The sequence below is a fragment of the Pinus tabuliformis genome, chromosome 4_1 (assembly GCF_031772625.1).
Source record: "Pinus tabuliformis cultivar Carrire ecotype Pingquan chromosome 4_1, CPIR1, whole genome shotgun sequence".
Classification (NCBI taxonomy): Eukaryota; Viridiplantae; Streptophyta; class Pinopsida; order Pinales; family Pinaceae; genus Pinus; species Pinus tabuliformis.
The window spans coordinates 753,135,103-753,141,929 of NC_142303.1; positions in this window are offsets into that span (position 1 = coordinate 753,135,103).

Genomic DNA, 6,827 nt, shown 5'->3' on the forward strand with positions numbered 1-6,827 from the left:
TTATGTTGTTCTGCGTGCAGACGCACTGTTCCTTTTTCTTGTCTGCGACCGACGCACACATCAACACTATCGCGCCGCGTCTTTCGCTTCAGAGACGCACCCAATACCACAGTCGCGCCGCGTCCTTCGCTTCAGAGACGCACCTGATCCTTTACTGTACTGCGTCCCGGCGCACTTTCCCTTCACTGAATCTGCGTCCCTTTAGATATAGAAGATAAGAGGACTTCAGAAACAACCCAAACACTCAGATCCACAGATCTGATCATGCGCCATATAGATCGTAGTCCTTTAGAAGATTTACCCTTAAAGATATGGACTAGATCACACCAAGAGATGATCAACCAAGATGATGCTTAATCCAAATGAACTCCTTGGCTTTATATAGGCAAGCTTCTCCCCAAAGCGTGGAACAATACCACGAGCTGACACCATAGAAACACGCAACCGTCGGCTAGATACCACACAAGAAACCCCCCACGAGCTTTTTTCTACCTTGAAATGTGTGCACTGGGCGGACGCACCTTCTGAACGGCTGGCCGGCGTCCCTGGACGCGGGTTCTGTATGGAATACCTGCGGGGACGCACTTGCTGAACAAAATTTCCTGCGTCCTTCTTGATTTACCACCTGAAAGCGTTTGCCATCAAGTACAACACCTGAATCATAATGCCAACACATAGAAGCCCACTATTGTTATTATTGTGCCCTTACATTATTATTGTTATGTCGGCTTTAATTATATTATAATCCCTTAGACTCCTATATATAGAAAGGAGGTCTTTTCATTTGTATCATCCAAGAATAGTTCATTTATGTAATGTAAAGGAGGTTTCCCCCTCGAAGAGGCTGAATTCTAAGGCGTTGATCTATCCATTCTATCTTTTTTTGAGCTGGTTTCATAATAGAATATGGCTCTATAATGAAGAATGACACATGGGAATTAAAATAATTTCCCAAAGATAAAGTTCCCATAGGATGCAAATGGTTGTTCAAACCAAAGTTTAATGTTGATGGTAGTATTGATAAGTATAAAGCTAGATTGGTTGCAAAATGCTATTCACAAAAAGAAGGAATTTATTATGAAGATATTGTTGCACCTGTAGCTAAACTGAATACAATTAGAATCTGTTGGGCATGGAACCCCCCCACAGCATGTTTTGGGGCTCAAAGCCCAAGTTTTGAGTATTATTGTTAAAAAAACTCCACGAATTGCAGGCGCGGAGCACAAATTGTATGTTAGAGTCATAGGGTTGTCCACCCTAAGTTTTGAATGTAGTGTCAGCCTACCCATGGTCCGCGAACCATGGGATTGTATAAATAGAGCGAGGCTCTAAGTTGTAAAGAAAAATGAGAGATAGATAGAGGAATGAATGGAGTCTAGAAGATAGCGAGCATAGAGTAAAGGTCTAAGTGCTTTGGGTCATAGTAGTAGGAAGAGGCTTTGTAGCTGAGTGTGTAGAGGCCTAGTAGAGTTCATAGCTGAGTGCACGGACCCCTGCAGCTGAGTGTGTAGGGCAGAGTCGAGTCTGTAACCAAGGAAGAAGAATAATAAAGAGAAGTTTTATTCCAAATCTTGTGTATCTATTTTGAGTTATTATATTGTTGATATCTTTTGCAATTATATTGTTTTATTTATTGCGCACACTAGTATGAATGGTGAACACTGTTAAGTATAACTAAACACATTCAGATAAGATAAGTGATCAAATAATATCAAGTTAATATTAAGGGATGCGGTACTAACATGGATCAAGCCTTGAGTAGGGCTGCGCGAAGACAACATCACCGGATGCGAGGTATTGATAGATTCACGTAGCGACGTGCGCGCAGGGTCAAACTGCGGACCACCGAAAATCATCAGACATCTATAGGGTGTAGAAACCTGGTTCTAGCACCCTCCCATAATACTTTGGGTGAGACCTCAATCCGCGCTCCACAGACTGTTGCCAAAAGGGTCAGTAGTACTATGATTTGTTTGGTTAAATCACCTCTAAACCTGGGTCAGGCCCCTACAAGCCCACAAATGGTTCCGTTGTCGGGATCGGGATCTGCATAAGAGATGTATGATGTCGTGTCACTGTAATCCAACCAAGAAAGAAATTGAAGGGTGGTTGGACAAGAAGATTCATGAGTTCGTGGAGCAAGAAAACAGGAATCTGCGAGTATTTAAGGAACAGTGGTTGGAGTGCTACATATATACGGAAATCCATGAAATTTTCTTTGCATCCTTTCCTTCTGAGTTGTATGAGTGGATCACAAAGCTAGCAGATAGTCATGGAAGGTGTAGGCTCGACAAACCAATTGTGTGGACTTCGGAATTAGTGTGCAGACTAGAAGCGTAAGGAGATAAGATCGTGTGGGCTGTGGACCATTGGCTCGATCGGATTATAGGAGGATTTATCACTGAGTTCACAGTAGATACGACCATTAGATATAGTGAGGCAGAATGACACTTCCTCAAAGGACTGCGAGGTAAGTATATTAAATCTTTGAATACCTAGATTAAGATGCTATTGTGTGAAAAGTGGGTTATGTGAATAAATTAATGTTTGGGACTACGCGAAGTGGGAATATCTATAGAAACGAAAGCAGTGAAGAGTTATAAACTAGTCCCTTAATTTCACCCTCTCAGGAAAGTGAGGAAGGGATCGAGAAAGTTTCTCTGAGAAGCACGATCAGTCTGATACAGCAGCGAATTCCATGCTTATTGTTAGCCCTGAGGTGCAGTGTTGCTATTTTGATAGAAATGTCCCCTATTTTAGCTCTGATGGTCCATGTCTCCTCTTGCTCTGCTTTGGCCATAAGCCTTTAAAAACTTGGGACCATACAATTATCACAATACAAAGGAAAACACGGGAAAACCCGCAGCCGAACCATATGCCGAACTTCAAAAATTATACACTCGCGCTCATAAATATCGGTGGGTCCGCTCTTGGTTCATCTCCTTTCCGCTGCGCTCTCCATTCTCCGATCTCTGATCAGATCGATCTCCGCTACCTGACCAACATCCCGACTGTCAATCCACACCATCCAACGGCCCCCGTACCCCACTTCCCACTAGTCACCCGGGGAGGAAATTTGTTGGCTTTGTCAGTGTTTTTGACAGTCGGACAATCGAACTGAAATAACAGAATGCATGGCCGAAAGGGGAAAAACAATAGCACAATGCAGTCAAATGAACACAAATGATCTTGGAACATCGCTGGCACAAGCGAACCACCTGACAGGGCAGCGAAATTACCATAATTTAATTACCATGTTTGTTAGAAATAGAGCTCTCTGAGCTCATGTTTGTCTAGTTATGGCATCAAGTAGTTAGAAGACAGAGGGGATAGATTAAGACATCTCGAGCCTCAGAGAGTTCGAGAGTATTGTAAAAATCCTATAAATGGCTGAAAGTTCGAAGTAAGATGGGTTCAACTTTTGGAGACTGTGGATACTCTGTTCCTCCCAGTGTCTCATCTTCATTCTAGTAATACAAGCTTCTTTTGTTGTTACATGTTCAATCGCCATCTTCTCCTCTGTTCTAAGCTTGCACTTGAATAGGTTATTCATGTTTTCTTCTGTGTCAAATGCCAGATAACTGTCATCTTATCTCTGCGTTGATAAATTAGATTTGTAAGCTTCATTTACTTTCTGTAGCTAGCCATTCATATGTGTTTATGTATGTATCTACTGGTACAGTTAGGATTCTCCATCTATTCATTGAATCTATAAACTATTGAGCATTAGTGGTCGAAAGCCTTGTCAAGCTGAGGGTGTTCATGCATGTCTTGAGTGAAAACATAGTTGAAACAGTCATCTGACTTGATCCAAACCCCAATCCATTCCAGTAGTTTAGAGAACGATATTGAAGATTTATATGTTTCTAGGCATCTCTGAACTACAACCTAGGAGAGTTTCCTGGAGTGCTAACATAATTGGCGTCGTTGCTGGGGAGAGGAGACTGAAGCTCAACTTCCCTAGGGAACGACACAGATCTAGCTTTGATGATAGACAAAGCCTAGACACTATTTGTGTTGTAGTCATCTATCTGGCGACTCTACTAGAGGACGAACCTCTTGGTGACTCCACTGCATAGTTCCGGCTCAGTTTGTGAGGCATACTCGGAGATATCCTTAGAAGCCATGAGCTGACCCAGTACCTGACCTTGAAAAAATCATGAAAGAAAGAAAAGCATTGAAGAAAGGAGCATTAGGTTCAGGTAGCTCTAAACAATATTCTATATCTCTTCAAGAAAATCCTGTAATAAAACAAATACATGTTGAGATTATAGCATCTAATACTAGCAGTGAAGAAAAAACCTCAGAGATTCATAGAGCTCCTTATTCTTTAGGTTCTCCTTTTGTTGTAAGCCCAAAGGAAGCCTCTCCTCCTATCCATCATACTCCTTTAGTCCTATCAGTCACTCCTCAACCCTCTCTCATTCAGACTTCCAGTACCCTTATAGCTACCACAGCTATGGCAGCACCTACCAAAATGGAAAGAATCATAGCTGCTAGGTATGGACCTCTAGTATTGCTCACTCCTTTAAATTCCATGCCTACTGGAGAATATTAGAAGTATATGCCTAAGTTCACTGGGATTGAAGGTGTTACAGTTGAGGAATATCTTGAATCATTCTATAGCTATGCTGATAACCTAGACATTAGTGAAGATGATGTATGGATGAGAGTCTTTATCCAAAGTCTAGATGGAGAGGCTAGAAAATGGTTCAGAGAATTGACCCCAAGGTCTATAGAAAATATTGAGGCTTTAGATGATGCATTCCTAAAGCATTGGAGGGATAAGAAGGATATACTCTACTACCACATCGAGTTTGGGAACTTAAAGAGGGAAAATGGTGAGTTGTTGTGTGATTTTAATAAGAGGTTTAATCACATGTATAGCAAGATACCAGCTGAAGTAAAACCCACCACTACCTCTGCTAAACTCACCTATGCTAGTGCCTTTGATTCTGACTTCTATCTACTGTTGAGGGAGAGACGATGTGCTACCCTGGCTGATATGTAGGATGTGGCCTTGGAACTAGAATCAAGCATCATGGCTGCAGAGAAGCTCAAGTGGGATGTTGATAGAAGGAGACAGAGGTGCAAATCTTCATCATCTTCAGATCCCAAGATAGATAAAATGACCAATATGATAGAGTTATTAGCCTCTGAAATCTCCAAATTAAAGGTTGAGCGGCACCCTGGGAAAGGAAGAGTTCCTAATACCTTTGCTCCTAGAAACCCAAATCCATATAGAAGAGTTAATGAGCAGTTGCAGATTCTGCAAAGAAGCAAAGATGCCAATGAAGACCAAAAGGTGAAGACCCCTTTCCAGAATGTAGTCATGGGAGAAGAGCAGTTTGAAGAAGATGATGAGATCCATTGTCTGGAAGACAAAGGTAGTGCCTCCTTTTTGACCTTAGCTGCCTCTGAAAATTCATTATTCAATGACCAGATCAGCCAAGAGTGGAATGGTGGAGTTGTTCTAGAAACTGATGATCAACATAGATATGATCTGAGGTCGAAGATGAATAATGCCAAGGAAACTCCTGTTCAAAGAGCTACTGTCCCTGCAATAAAGCAAGCTAATAAGTAGAAACGACCGGCAGTTGATCCCATCATCGTCAAAGCTCCAGCTCATGAGGTGAGAGGCCTTGACAAGTCTCCTTATCCTTTTAGTTTTGAATCAGAAATTGAGAAGCTAAGCATACCTATACCTCTAATTGAACTAGTGAAGAATGAGTCCTTCAAGAGATCTATCCTTGAGGCCCTTAAGCCTAAAGCCATCCAAGCCTCCATTGACTATGTAAATCTGCAAGATGACAAACCAACTATTGTTCTCAGCCCAATGATTGAAAATTGTGATGACAGCTCCCCATCATTCTATGTCTCTTTGACTATTCATGACAAAATCCTTCACAACTACCTTCTGGACATAGGAGCCAGCCATAATCTAATGCCCAAGGCTGTCATGGATGAGTTGGGTCTTGACATTACCAAGTATTATCATGACCTGTTTTCTTTTTACTCTAGAAAAGTGAAATGTTTGGGATTAATCAAAGACCTAGCCATCACCTTATCTCAGCTACCCATGAAGAGCATGATGATGGATATTATGGTAGCAGATGTACCCTCGAAGTTTGGCATGTTTCTTTCCAGAGGTTGGATAAAGAGATTAGGTGGAACATTGCAAATGATCTGTCCTATGCTACTGTCCTAGTTTTTGGAGGTGAGAGTAGGAGATTGTATAGAGAAGCTCAGTTGGCTTATATCATCAGTGATGAAAGGAATCCCACTAATCATCCCATCTATGCCGTTGACACTGATTTTGGAGCTGGTATTCTTCAGATTAAAGAATCCCAGTTGGCCTCCATGCAGTGTAGGAAACCGGTTTGCCAGATCATAGATAAGGAAGGCCCACAAATTTGGGATATGCTTTTTGATGGAGCTTGCTCTAAGGAAGCTGCAGGGGCAGGTGTAGTCCTTGTGTCCCCCACACAGGAATGCATTCATTTATCTTTCAAGTTACCTTTTCAGGTCACAAATAACATAGTAGAGTACGAAGCCTTGATATTGGGCTTAAACGTTGCTAAAGAAATGGGCATCAAAGGTCTGAAGGTGTTTGGATATGCAGACCTTATCATTCAGCAGGTGAACAAAAATTTCGAAGCAAAGCATCCAAGGATGAAAGCATACAGAGATGAGGTATGGAAGCTCACAGGTTCTTTTAATAGTTTTAGCATTTCTTACATCCCTAGAATGAAGAACCAACTTGCTGATTCTCTTGTTGTGTCTGCTAGCATGTTTATTCCTCCTTTGCCTCCTAAATTGACTTATGA